At 42.0% G+C, this 15,196-nt stretch overlaps 1 protein-coding gene across 8 annotated transcripts in view; it reads right to left on the bottom strand.

Moving 5' to 3' along the window:
- alpk1 (alpha-kinase 1) overlaps window positions 1-15,196 on the bottom strand; it is a 131,346-nt gene that overhangs the window by 60,725 nt on the left and 55,425 nt on the right. The window lies entirely within an intron of this gene.

Here is a 15,196-nt window from a genome sequence, read left to right as displayed (position 1 = left end):
AAGAGTGAAAGCAAGTGACTCTGCCAACAAAAGGGCTTTGAACTGCAGGGAAAGTAGCCCTCAGAGAGGGTGAAAATATCCAAGTGGCTCTATTCTTTGCAGTTACACTAATTAGACATTTTCTCTGTCAACTATTCATTGCTACAGCAAGGACGAACTTACTGAATTACTTTGTAAAGTGTTTGCAAAAGTTTAGATTTGTTTGTGTCTACGCAAAGTAAAGTAAGTAGTTGAACAGCATTTGAAAGTTAGCATTGTTTGCAGCCTTGTGAGATGATGAAGAGAGGCAGAAATTAATGAACCCTTCCCTCAGCAAGCGTTGCTGTTTCAAACGCAGCAGCTCTCCAAATTATGAAAGAGAAAGTGAATCCTTTAAACACAAACACGAGAAAATCTTTAGATGCTGGAAATCCAAGGCAACACACACAAAATACTGGGGGAGCTCAGCAGGCCAGTCAGCATCTATGAAAAGGTATAAACAGGCGATATTTCAGGCTGAGACCCTTCATCAATCCTGATGCCTTTAAACACAGCTTGAAAATACCAAAATCCTGAATGGTTACCAAATGGAAAGGAAGAATGGAAATGGGTCACTGCAACTGAGGAAACTAGTAAAGCAGTATAATTTAATTTCTTGTTCTAATGTCTTGGAATTTTAGAAAGGGCATATTTCCTTTTACTTCCTTCTCCCATCCTGATTTCTTTGATGGGAACATAAATGCCCCATTTACTATATAAAATTCAGGTTAGTTTTGCTCCCTTGAAAAAAACAAACTAAATCTGTTCTCTGGAATGTAAGATTTTGGATTTTCTTATCCAAGAGACTGTTTCTGACTTAAGGCAAGCAGCAAGCCAGAAATCTGAACAAATCTGTAGGGATGGTTTTTCTGACCTTCACTCTAGGGAACAATGCCCAGATCTCCAACCAACTACCACATGTTGTCACAGATTACATGTCAAACAGCAAGAACCACCATGTCCACAGCAACCATTAAGGGCCCACTTAAGCTGATTCTACACTAATACCCTACACCTCCAGTGATTTTCCCAGGCTTGCTTACCCACACACTATTAGTGGCCATTTAACCTAACAACCAGCATAACTTTGGAATTTGGGTAGAAGCTGGAGACCCAGAGGAAACTCACACGCTCACAGACTGGTACTTGTGAAATAGTGGTCTGGGAATAGAGTTTGAACTAAGAAATATTATTTAGTATCCTCAAGCATTAAATGGTCATTTCAGGAGTCCAATTCTGTTAATTTATTTAGCTTTGGGTGTTGCTGAAAGAGTATTGGATATTTCATTGTCAAAGCCAGATCTGGGGTTTGCTAGTGGTCATGTGTGGAGGATCAGGGGCTAGAGTGGAGGATCACAGTAGAACAGAAAAATAAATGACTAGTGTAAGGGGGATTGTGGGATGCAAAATGGGCCTTCAATGTTTGAGACCGGTATGGTGAGCCTTCAACAATCAAAACATTTGGGAGTGGAAATAAAGGATCAGAGATTAAGCCTCAGGGAATTGGGAGCAGAATTGGAGGGCAGTATAGTTTTATGTTGTAGCAGGAGAAAGGACAAAGGGTGAATGGTAAGTATGGTAGTAACCTTACAGGGCTCTCACCCAGTGCTGGGATATTGTTTCCCCAGAGCAGCCAACATTAGCAACTCCCCACACAATTTTGTTAATGTCCCATGTAATGATTGAAAAGCACAGTTCATTGGGAATGGTGTCCTTTAGAGCACAGTTAACACAAAAATCATATCAAGTGTGATTTAGTTTGGAATGTGCCTTGTTGAATCAGAATGACCTGAAAATAATCATTAATGCATTTCACCTCAGTACAATCTGATTTTCAGTTGCATGAAGCTGGAAACACAATGTTCCCGTTATACTTCTTTCGGCTAGGATTTCCCTAAATTGAGAGATCTCACTCTGTTCTTGGATATGGTCCCAGCGAGTCAGGATATTGAATGAAATGACACCTACAGTCTTTGTGAAGGACACCAGAGGTCTCAGAGACAAGGATGTGGTTTTGTGTATGATCTGAATGCTTATTTAGTAAGATTTCCCATAAAAATCCTTAACCGTCTCTATCAGTCAAGCCACCTGTCTCCACAGGGCTAGTTGGTATGTCTAGCTCACTAAATGACCCTCATACCTGAGTCATCTGTCATATCCTCTGTCCCATGTTGGGAGTTTGATCTCTCAAGCTAATTGCATTACTTCAAAGAAAGCAGTGACATTCCTGGGATTGACTGAGCGGGTGCATGAGGGAGAAAGAGAAGGAGGAGAGAGTGGGGGGAGAGTGAGGGGGAAATGAGGGGGGTGAGAGAGAGGGGGAGAGAGGGGGAAGGGAGAAAGAGGGAGAGAACAAGATGGGGAGAGGAAGGAGAGAGGGGAGAGAGACGGGGAAGTGGGAGGGGGAGAGTGGAAAGGAGGAGAGGAGTGGGGGAAGAGCAGGTAAAAGCGGAGGAAATGGGTGGAGAAGAGGAGGGGGGGAGAGAATGGAAACACAGTATTTTATTCCACCCACATCTCAGTCAATTCCTCTTCATCCCCACCCCCAGATTCAACCACTAACCTGCATGTTAGCATCAATTTATCAATTTACAGTGTCTAAGCGGTACATCTTAATGCTGTAGGGATGAAATTGGAATATCCAGAGGAAACAAACAGGGGAAAGGGAGAATTTGCAAATTCCACGTTAGTTAATATTGAACCTGGTTCACTGCGGTTCTACCAGCAGTGCTGCTCTGCTGCAAATTCACTTTCAATTAACGAAGCCAATCTTTGGAAACCTTGAGTCAGTATGTGTTCCACAGAGACTATGAAATTTTGTTCTGGATACTGCATATATCTTGCATACTAGCACACGGAGTTGTCCTGATTTGAGGTTTGAGTGTCACTGGGATGGCACAGTAGGGTAGTGGTTAGCACAAAGTATCAGCGACAGGGGTTCAATTCCAGCCGCTGTCTGTAAGCAGTTAGTATGTTCTCCCTGTGACTGTATGGGCTTCCTCCAGGTGCTCCGTTTCCCAACAGAGTCCAAAGACGTACTAGTTCACAGATTACTTGGTCATTGTGAGTTGTTCCATGATTAGGTTTAGGGTTGCTGGGCAACAGGGCTTTATTGTCACTTCCTGGTCTACCATAAGAAAGCATCCTCAGGTAGCCTCTCGTGAAGTAAAAGACAATTTCAGTATCTCTTCCTAAGTGATCTCACGTCTGACATCCCACATCATCAGTCTATCCCCAACATCAATGTCCAGACTAACACCGTCACACTGATACCACACCACTCTCCTCCAGACTGACCACTCTCTTTCCACCCCCCCACCCTCCACTGATCTTCAGACCGATCCTCCACTGATTGCCTGGCTCTGGACTGACCACCACCTCTGACATCCAGACTGACCCCACCCGTCTTCTCTGGATTGAACCACTACCCCCACCACTGATCTTCAGACAATTCCATCACTGAGCTCCAACTAACTCCACTACTGACCTCCAAATGATTCCACCACTGACCCCCAGACCAACCCCAACACAGACCTCCAAATGGTTCCACCACTGACCTCCAGACCAAGTCCATCACTTTCCTCCAGACCAACTCCAACACTGACCTCCGGACCAACTCAAACACTGACCCCCAGACTGAGTCCACCACTGATTTCCAGACTGACTCCTCCCTGGACAATCTCCAGCTTGATTCTACCAGTGTTAGTTTTTGGACTAACACTGCCACCAATCTATTACCTGCCCATCCCCTTCCCTCCCCAAGATGACCCGCAGCCTGATTCCACCTGTGATTCCAGTCTCATTGCTCCCCATCTCTCCCAGAAAAGCCTTTGAAGATACATAGCATGTAGTTTCCACTGTGTAACGCACACTTCAGGCATAATGTATCACAGAACTTCCCAAAAAGATTGTCATGCCATCATAATCTACACATTTTCCTTGCACTCCAGCAGCTAAAAAACTGCTGTTATCCATTATCACAATTACCCTTTGTGAGAGCTCTCTGGACCAACATTGGCATTACAAAGACATCTAAGCTTCATTTAGTATTTCATTGACTGCAAATTGACTTCATTCTGAAGTGGGAGGGTGAGCAGCCAGATGTCATGGTACTCATCAGTACCAATGACATAGGAAGAAAGAGTGAGGAGGTCCTGAAGAATGAGTATAGAGAGCTTGTTAGGAAGTTATAAAGCAGGACCTTGAGGGTAGTAATCTCAGGATTGCTACCTGTGCCACGTGCCAGAGAGGGTAAGAGTAGGATGTTCTGGAGGATGAACACGTGGCTGAGGAACTGATGTAGGGGGCAGGGTTTCAGATTTTTAGGAACATTGGGATCTCTTCTGGGGCAGGTGGGACCTGTACAAGAGAGGCGGGTTACACCTGAACTACAATATCCTTGCAGGGAGGTTTGCTAGTGCTATTGGGGAAGGTTTAAACTAGATTTGCAGGGGGATGGAAACCAGAGTGCTGGAGCAGATAGTGGAGCAGGGGTGAAAATAAATGATGTTAAAAGCTCATGCAAAGTCAGAAATGGAAGGGTTGTGTGTGCTGGTAATAATCTTCTGAGGTGTGTCTATTTCAATGTGAGGAGTATTGTGGGGAAGGCAGATGAGCTGAGGGCATGGATTGGCACGTGGAATTATGACATTATAGCCATTAGTGAAACTTGGCTACAGGAGGGGCAGGACTGCAGCTTAATGTTCCAGGGTTCCGTGATAGAGGCAGAGGGATGAAGGGTGGGGGGGGGGGTGGGGTGGCATTGCTAGTCAGAGAAAATGTTACAGCAGTGCTCAGGCAGGACAGATTAGAGGGCTTGTCTACCGAGGCCATATGGGTAGAGCTGAGAAACAGGAAAGGTATGACCACATTAATGAGGTTATACTATAGACCACCCAACAGTCAGCAAGAATTGGAAGAGCAAATCTGCAGAGAGATAGCAGACAACTGCAGGATACATAAAGTTGTGATAGTAGAGGATTTTAATTTTCCACATATTGATTGGGACTCCCATACTGTTAAAGGTCTAGACGGGTTAGTTTGTAAAATGTGTTCAGGAAAGTTTTCTAAATCAATATATGGAGGTACCAACTAGAGAGGATGCAATATTTGATCTCCTATTAGGAAACAAGTCAGGACAAATGAAGGAAGCGTGTGTAGGGGAACACTTTGGGCCTAGTAATCGTAACAACATTAGTTTCAACTTGGTCATGGATAAAGATAGATCTGGTCCTCGAGTTGAGGTACTAATCTGGAAAAAGGCCAAACTTGAAGAAATGAGAAAGGATCTAAAAAGCATGGATTGGGACAGGTTATTCTCTGGCAAGGATGTGATTGGTAAGTGGGAAGCCTTCAAAGGAGAAATTTTGAGAGCGCAGAGTTTGTATGTTCCTGTTGGGATTAAAGGCAAAGTGAATAAGAATAAGGAACCTTGGTTTTCGAGGGATATTGGAAATCTGATAAACAAGAAGAGAGAGATGTATGACAGGTATAGGCAACAAGGAGCAAATAAGGTGCTGGAGGAGTATAAAAAGTGCAAGAAAATACTTGAAATAAATCAGGAGGGCTAAAAGACATGAGGTTGCTTTGGCAGTCAGGGTGAAGGATAATCCTAAGAGCTTCGACAGGTATATGAAGAGCAAAAGAGTATTAAGGGATAAAATTGGTCCTCTTGAACATCAGAGTGGTCAGCTATGTATCGAACCAGAAGAAATGGGGGAGATCTTAAATGGGTTTTTTGCATCTGTATTTACTATGGAAACTGGCAAGAAATCTATGGAAATAAAGCAAACAAGTAGTGAGGTCATAGAACCTATACAGATTAAAGAGGAGGAGGTGCTTGCTGTCTTGTGGCAAATCAGAGTAGATAAATCCCCAGGACCCGACAGGGTATTCCCTCAGACCTTGAAGGAGACTAGTGTTGAAATTGCAGGGGCCCAGGCAGATATATTTAACATGTCGGTATCCATGGGTGAGTTGCCGGAGAATTGGAGAATAGCTCATGTTGTTACATTGTTTAAAAAAGGCTCTAAAAGTAATCTGGGAAATTATAGGCCAGTAAGTTTGATATCAGTAGTAGGTAAATTATTGGAAGGAGTACTAAGAGATAGGATCTACAAGTATTTGGATAGACAGGGATTTATTAGCGAGAGTCAACAAGGCTTTGTGCGTGGTAGGTCATGTTTAACCAATCTATTAAGAGTTTATTCGAGGAGGTTACCACAGGAAAGTGGATGAAGGGAAGGCAGTGGATGTTGTCTACATGGACTTCAGTAAGGACTCTGACCAGGTCCCACATGGGAGGTTAGTTAGGAAGGTTCAGTCGCTAGGTATACATGGTGAGGTAGAAAATTGGGTTAAACATTGGCTCAGTGGGAGAAGCCAGAGAGTGGTAGTGGAGGATTGCTTCTCTGAGTGGAGGCCTCTGACTAGTGGTGTGTCACAGGGATCAGTGCTGGGTCCATTGTTATTTGTCATCTATATCAATGATCTGGATGATAATGTGATAAATTGGATCAGCAAATTTGCTGATGATACAAAGGTTGGAGGTGTAGTGGACAGTGAGGAAGGTTTTCAAAGCTTGCAGAGGGATTTCGATCAACTTGAAAAATGAGCTGACAAATGGCAGATGGAGGTTAATGTGGACAAGTGTGAGGTATTGCACTTCGGAAGGTCAAACCAAGGTAGAACATACAAGGTAAATGGTAGGACACTGAGGAGTGCAGTAGAACAGAGGGATCTGGGAATACAGATACATAATTTCCTAAAAGTGGCGTCACAGGTAGATGGCGTTGTAAAGAGAACTTTTGGTACACTGGCCTTTATAAATCAAAGTATTGAGTATAAGAGTTGGAATGTTATGGTGAGGTTGTATAAGGCATTGGCGAGGCCAAATTAGGAGTATTGTGTGCAGTTTTGGTCACCTAATTACAGGAAGGATATTAATAAGGTTGAAAGAGTGAGAGAAGGTTTACAAGGACCTTGCCTGGACTTGAGAAACTGAGTTACAGAGAAAGGTTGAATAGGTTAGGACTTTATTCTCTGCAGCGTAGAAGAATGAGGGGTGATTTGATAGTGGTGTGTAAAATTATTATGGGTATAGAGTGAATGCAAGCAGGCTTTTTCCACTGAGGCTAGGGGAGAAAAAAACCAGAGGGGATGGGTTAAGGGTAAAAAGGGAAAAGTTTAAAGGTAATATTAGGGGGACCTTCTTCACACAGAGAGTGGTGGGAGTGTGGAATGAGCTGCCAGATGAAGTGGTGAATGCAGGCTCACTTTTAACATTTAAGAAAAGCTGGGACAGGTACATGGGTGAGAGGGGTATAGAGGGATATGGTACAGGTACAGGTCAGTAGGACTAGGCAGGAAAATGGTTCGGCACAGCCAAGAAGGGCCAAAAGCCCTATTTCTGTGCTGTAATGTTCTATGGTTCTAAATTTCTTTGCAAATCCAAACCTTATGATACCTGTTGTATAAATGCTGTGTTTCCAGTGCATAGACATTTGTCCCACAGCAACATCCTGGTGACATCACTGTCAATGAACACAATTGTTCCATATAGAGACGTGGTCACTGTTGTAGTGGGGAGGGGAGCATTAGTGATGTTGTAGTGAGGAGCAATAGGGATGTTGTAGTGGGGAGGGGAGCAATAGGTATGTTGTAGTGAGGAAGGGAGCAATAGTGATGTTGTAGTGAGGAGCAACAGTGATGTTGTAGTGGGGAGGGGAGCAATAGGTATGTTGTAGTGAGGAGCAATAGGGATGTTGTAGTGAGGAGGGCAGCAATAGTGATGTAGTGGGGAGCAAAAGTGATATTGTGGTGGGGAGCAGTAGTGATGTTGTAGTGAGGAGGAGAGCAATACGGATGTTGTAGTGGGGAGCAATAGTGATATTGTGGTGGGGAGCAGTAGTGATGTAGTGAGGAAGGGAGCAATAGTGATGTTGTAGTGAGGAGGGGAGCAATAGTGATGTTGTAGCGGGGAGCAATAGTGATATTGTGGTGGGGAGCAGTAGTGATGTTGTAGTGAGGAGGGGAGCAATAGGGATATTGTAGTGGGGAGCAATAGTGATATTGTGGTGGGGAGCAGTAGTGATGTTGTAGTGAGGAGGAGAGCAATAGTGATGTTGTAGTGGGGAGCAATAGTGATATTGTGGGGAGCAGTAGTGATGTTGTAGTGAGGAAGGGAGCGATAGGGATGTTGTAGTGAGGAGGGGAGCAATAGTGATGTTGTAGTGGGGAGCAATAGTGATATTGTGGTGGGGAGCAGTAGTGATGTTGTAGAGGGGTGCGTAGCAATAGTAAGCAATGCCGCTACAATTTAAGATCATCGCAGACTTTGGGGAATAACACTTATTGTCAGGCTGCTTTGTTCTGGATCAGCTTATATTTTCTTTACTCCTCAAGACCAGTTTCAATGTTAAAATACAACATGGTTTATTCCTCTCTAAAGCAGCCAAGAATCATTAGAATAATCTGAATAAGAAATATTGCCCCCAGACTCTATTGGTGATAGTCCCTGGGACCATGCTATTCTTTTTCCTTCTGTTATCCTGTCCAGTCATGGCTGCTAACTCTATTTCCCTCATCCCAGATACTGCCTGACCTGCTGTGTGTTTTCAGCATACTCTGTATTACTGCATCTACACATCCTGGCTTCGACACTAACTTCAGACCTACATATCTTCTTCCTCTTCTCCCTTTTCTTCCATATAGCATTTTATCTTGTTTTTTATTTTCCTCTCTTTCTCCCTGTGGTGCAATTTTGGAAGGTTCTTTTCCCAGACATTCTTCTGCTCTCCCTTGAAGACACTAATCTTTTGACAACCTTCTCTTGAATTTCTCCACCACATTCATGTCCATCATTTGGGTCTCCCTTTAGTGGCCATGTGTCTGCTTCACTTAGAACTAGAAGTACCAGTTTTATATGTAAGCATGTAAATAAGACGTATACGCATATGATGTCATCATTCTACTATTCAGATGCATGTGGGTTAGTCTGCAATACAGTTTGGTCTGAAGCTTCTGGCATCTCTACAAGATTATTACTGATACAACATGTGAGAGCTCTGTCTTTCTGGTTCACATATCTACTCCAAATATCTGGCAACTCTCATTGGAAATAGTCAAGATAACCAGTCCACTTTGAAGGAGGTGTTCTAAGTAGTTACTAACTACTGATGATGAATGACATTGGTTATAAGACCTCAAAACTCTGCAGTTGGACTAAAAGGGCATACCTGTCAAAACTTTCGAAGGTCCTCTGAATCAATAAGCACTGTACAGGCAGCAACAATTAAAAGACAATAGCAGTGTACAGGAGAGAAAGACAGAAATAAACTGACTTCACCTCTCACAAACAGCATGGCTCAGCTCATTATTTTTGCTACCAATAACTGCACTGATCATTGTATTTTCTGTACTCGACATTTTTATAATTGCGTTTTTCTCAATAAATTCTCTGACATTTTAACTTCTTAAAATCACTTGTGAAATTTATGAACTTCTAAACACCACAGATGCTGGAAACCTGAAATTAAAATCCAGAAGACGCGGGATTAGGAATATATGCTGAAAACTGAACGGTGAAGTGGAATTTTGGGAATTTTGGTGTCATTCCCATGTAATTTTTCAAAGTGCCACACTGACTATGGATTTAGTAAGTAGCGTCAAAGAGCACTTAACCATAATTCCCAATTAATTTTCTTTATCCTATGGCTGCTGCTTCTGATGTATTCTCTGAAAGAATTTGTCAGTTTGAGGATGGGTGGGAGGAGGAGGGCATTTGTGTTGGAGGTTCTATCAATTGATATAACTTGGGCAGAAGAGCTGTGGAAAATGGCAAACTTCCAAAGATTCCAAAATACATTTCTTGAAGTCCACCACTGAATGAGAAAACCTCCAGGGAAATCTAATCTTCAGTGTCAAAAGATGAGAGTGGTTGGACTGAAGTCACTTTATACAGGCACCTTACATCCAAGTGAGAGGATACTGTTAAAACTATCTGAAGTTGCCTTTACACTGTGTCAAAGTGCATGACCACTGACCATTGGGAAAGGCCCAGTTAAAGTATGAAAACAGCAGGAGATTTTCTTTTGCATATGACTGGAGTAGATCTCTCAGGCAAACCTTAGAGCTGCCATTACTTGAGAAATAAATGTTAGGGAGCATTTTCATAACACGAATCAATAAAATTATATTAACAGGATGTTATAAAGCCAATTGTTCAATGCTAATCATTTTCAGGGAGCGTCCAGCTTGATAGTAAATCTTCATCACTTTTATTAACAAGAGTCATCAGATGAGTCACAGTGTTTTAGAGAGAAAGCACAGAAAGGTGACCTTCAATTTACACAATGCAGTATTAATTCCATTTCTTATTCTCCCTACGATCTTATTAACCCATCCCATTCACCACAAGGTTCTTCCAATCACCTGTACAATTTATAATGACCAATTCACTGTCAACTTACAGTAAGGGAAAGAAAATGGAGAACGCAGAGGAGACCCACTTGGTTACAGGGAGAGTATGCAAATGCCTCCCCCTCCTAATAGCCACTGGGACATTGTGGAACAGATATGTAAACAGATTAAGGAAATGTGTAAAAATAAAAATGTTGTTGTCATGGGGTATTTCAACTTCCCTAATATAAACCAGGACCTTCTTAGTGCACAGGGCTTAGATGGGGCAGAATTTTTTAAGTGTATCCAGGAAGGTTTCTTAAATCAATATGTAGACAAGTCAATGAGAGGAGGGGCTGTACTGTTGGGTAATGAGCCTGGCCAGGTGACTGACCTTTCACTGGGTGAGCAGTGACCACAACTCCTTAACTTCCAGCATAGCTGTAGATAAGGAGAGATATGGCTCTTGTGTGAGAGTTTTAAATTGGAGTAGGGCAATTACGAGAGTGTTAGGCAGGAGCTAAGAAGAGTTACTTGGGAATACCTATTTTTCTGGCAAGTCCACATCAGACATGAGGAGGGTGCACCGAGTACAGGAAAGGTATGCTCCTGTTAGAAGGAAGGAGATAGATGGAAAGATAAGAGAATCTTGGATGTCCAAAGAGGAGATGAATCTCGTTGAGAAGAAAAAGGAAAAGGATGTAAAGTTTCAGAAGTTAGGATCAAATGGAGCACATGAAGAGTATGAAAAAGCCAGAAAAGAACTAAAGAAGGGAATTAGGAAAGCCAGGAGGGGCCATGAAAAGTCATTGGCAGGTAGGATTAAGGTGAATCCAAAGTCATTCTATACATAGAGCTACAGCAAGAGGATAACTCGGGAGAATGTTGGATAACTCAAAGGTAAAGGAGGGAACACTTGTTCGGATGCAAAGAATGTGAGTGAGGTACTTAATGAGTATTTTGCTTCAGTATTTACCAAGGAAAAGGATGTGGAGGACCAGGAGATTAATGCTGAGTGGATATATATGTTACAATATTTAGAGGCCAAGGAGGAGGAAATGTTGGTCTCCTATATGGGAGGCAGGATTTAAGGGTTGGCACAACATTGTGGGCCGAAGGGCTTGTACTGTGCTGTTTTTTCCTCTGTTCTAATCAGTATTAAGGTGGATAAGTCTCCAGGGCCTTATCCCAGATTATTGAAGGAGATGAAGGACAAGATTGCTGCGGCCTTGACCTGTATCTTCATGTCCTCTCTAGCCACAGGCGAGGTCCTGGAGCACTGGGATGTGGCTAATGTTATACCTCTATTTAAAAAGGGAACAAGGAACATCCTGGGAACTATAGACCGGTGAGTCTCATGTCAGTTGTAGGAAAATTGCTGGAGAAAATTCTTAGGGATAGGATATATAAGCATTTGGGAAACCTATGGCCTAGTTAGGGAGAACCAGCAATCCTTTGTGCAGGGCAGGTCGTGTCTTATCAATTTGATTTAGTTCTTTGAGAAGGTGACAAGAGAGATTGATGAAGTTAGAGGAGTGAATGTTGTCTACATGGATCTTAGTAGGGTGTTTGACAAAGTCACTTATGGGAGGCTAATCCAGAAGATTAGGATGCAGGGGGTTCATGGCAAGTTGGCTGTTTGGATTCAGAACTGGCTTGCACACAGAAGACAAAGGGTAATGTTTGAAGGGACTTGTTCGGGATGGAGGTCTGTAATTAGTGGTGTTCTGCGGGGATCTGTGCTGGGACGTTCGCTGTTTCTGATGTTTATAAATGACCAGGATGAAAATATAGATGGGTAAGTTAGTAAGTTTGCAGATGATACGAAGATTGGTGGAGTTGTGAATAGTGTAGAAGACTGGCAAAGAATAGAGAATGATATAGATCAGGTGCAGGTACGGGCACAGAAATGGCAGCTGGAGTTTAACCCTGATAACTGTTACACCTGGGTAAGGGAAGTGCAAGGAGGCAGTCCACTGTTAAAGGCAAGATCCTTAACAGTGCTGCTGAACAGAGAGATCTTGGGGTCCAAATTCATACTGCATGAAAGTGGCTACACAGGTCAATGGGATAGTTAAGGAAGTTTGTGGAATGCTTGCTTTTATTAGTCGAGGCATTTTTCAAAAGTCAAGAGGTTATGTTGCAACATTATAGAACTCAGGTTAGGCCACATCTGGAGTACTATATACAGTTGTGGTCACCCCACTTTCGGAAGGATGTTGAAGGTTTGAGAGGGTGCAGAAGAGGTTTACCTGGATGCTGCCTGGTTTAGAGGGTTAGGGATATCATCAGAGGCTTGGGTTGTTTTCTATGGAGCAGTGGAGCAGGAGGGGTGATCTGATAAGAGGTTTATAAGTTTATGAGAAGCACAAGTGGACAGGGAGTATCTTTTTCCCACGGTAGAAATGTCTCATACCGGGGGCATGCATTGAAGTTGAGAGGGGGCAGGTTCTAAGGGGATGTGAGGGGTAAGTTTTTACTTAGAGAGAGGTAGATGCCTGGAATGTGCTACCTTGAATGGTGGTGGAGGCAAATTTGTACACAAGTGGCTTTTAAGAGATGTTTAGATAGGCACATGAATATGAGGAAGATGGAGGGACATGGACACTGTGTAGGTAGGAGGTGTTAATGTTTGGTGTTTTTGATTTATTTTTTAGCTGGTTTGGCACAACTTTGCAGAATGAAGGGCCTGTTGTACTGTTCTATGTCTATGTCCCACATGGAAAGCATCCACGGTCAGGATGGAACCAGGTTTTCTGGCACTGTGAGGCAGCAGCTCTACAAGCTGTGCCATTGGGATGCAGCAAATAACAATGTACATTTACATCGAATGAAGTGTTTAGTGGCACAAGAACTGGTTAGTAAGCTTGTGGAATGAAAAGTTTTGAAAAAACAGATGTGAGAAATCTGAAATAAAAATAGAAAATGCTGGTGATATTAAGTAGCCAGGGTCATTGGTGCACTGGGGACTGGGATAATATGTTAGGTCAGCAGCCAGTCTTTAGAACAAGGAAATGTCAGGAAATAAACAAGTTACAGAGAAGAGGTAGTTCAGAACAAACAGAATGTCTGTGATAGGATAGAAATGAAGAGAAACTGGTTGACACAGATGGTGCTGCTTTAGAGAGCCTGTTAATTAGAGATAATCTGTCTGTAGGAGGTATGAATACTCAGCGATCAATCAGGACAGAGGGATGAAAGACAAAAAATATCAGCAATTTTCAATTGAGCAATTTCTTGCCCTTTGTACAGATGCTTACATTCATCAAAGGATAACCTGCTGGACTGATTTTACACCATCCTTAATTTTAATTTCCAATCAAGTCATAATAATAATAATAATAATAGTAGCAATAGTAATCATCATCATCATCATCATAATATTGACCAGACTGTGAAACTAGTGTTTCACACTCTTCTGTAGGCTTTTTACATAGTGATCTAAATGAAAAAAATCATGCAGTGTTTTCTCAGTATCTTAATAAAAATGATATTTGGTGGCACAGTGTTAAAACGTTAAGGAAACACCATTAATATTTGAAGCCACATATTTCTGCATTTGTGAATAATTAGCATTCAGTTAATTATTGAAAACGACAATGTGGTTTAACAAAATTACAAAGGCTAATTAGAGGGCATTTTATTTTTAAGTAATTGTTTTAATGTTTCCGAACTTTATCATCAAGCTACTTTGAAAAGAGCTCCACAGTGTACCTACATGACTGAAGTGCTCAGTGCTTTCTTAATAAAACACTTGGTATCTCTGAATCTAAATAATATCACAGGTCAAAGTGCCAAGCTTTCTGCTGTTTTTTCCAGTTTGTAAATTCTTTCTTTCCACCTCTTTCTCTTTCAGAAGTACACAATAGCATTGGAATATAAATTACCAATAGTGATTAAATAATAGTTCAAAGCCGATCGCAAGGACTGTGGTGTTTACAAAGTATTTTTTAAGTAGCATGATGAAACATTTCAAGAAGAGACATTAACCTATGGGCTCAAGTATCAGTGAATGGTTCGAACTGGCATGTGGTTGGATTTTGGGCCTGAATAGTGTGTGACCCCATGATTTGCTTTGTTTAGCGATGGCAGCTGCGGTTATCAACAGATGTTTCGGCAATAAATAATTGGTATCATCTCAGAAAAGAGCCGTCTACCTGGGGAGAAGGCATAATACGAAAAACACGGGGTCGCTATTACTGCTGCATTAATCTCTCATATACACAGGTTTCTTGGGGAGTTTACTGCAGGTGTTTCTTCTGTGAGAAAGCCTTCTGATGCAGGCAAACTCTCTAAAGTTATAAAGCTTTTGTGTGGGATAACGAAGGTCAGGGAGAGTTATAAATTCCTGTCTTGGAGGAACAAAAACAGCTTTACTACTTTTATGGACAACCTCCTCCTGTACCCCCTTCAAAAAAAATGCACAAAACATGAAGCACAACACGGTAATACTTAAAACACCCCAACATGTTAAAGGGAAGTTTGTTCTTGGACTTAAAAGTTTGCGCAAACATAAAGTGCAAGTATTTGTCTGTGTCTTTGTAGTAAAGAATAAATAGTCCAAAGATCCATTTTTTTTTGGAGGGGTGAAGATGCTATTTTAACTTGTAGATTCAGTGAAGCAGTCCAGACATTAGCAGAGAAGCAACATCTAAAAACTTGGAACTGAATTCCTCAGAATGAATGTTTTATTTTTGTTTGTTTAAATAAATGGGTGTTGGGGATGGGCAGGAGAAGCTTCCCTTTTTTTAATGACCTGCTGTCTGCAGCTTTCAAAATG

This window comes from Hypanus sabinus, chromosome 3, assembly GCF_030144855.1.
Source record: "Hypanus sabinus isolate sHypSab1 chromosome 3, sHypSab1.hap1, whole genome shotgun sequence".
In the NCBI taxonomy this organism is placed as follows: Eukaryota; Metazoa; Chordata; class Chondrichthyes; order Myliobatiformes; family Dasyatidae; genus Hypanus; species Hypanus sabinus.
The sequence above is the reverse complement of the archived record's forward strand: the minus strand, read 5'-3'. Positions and strand labels throughout refer to the sequence as shown.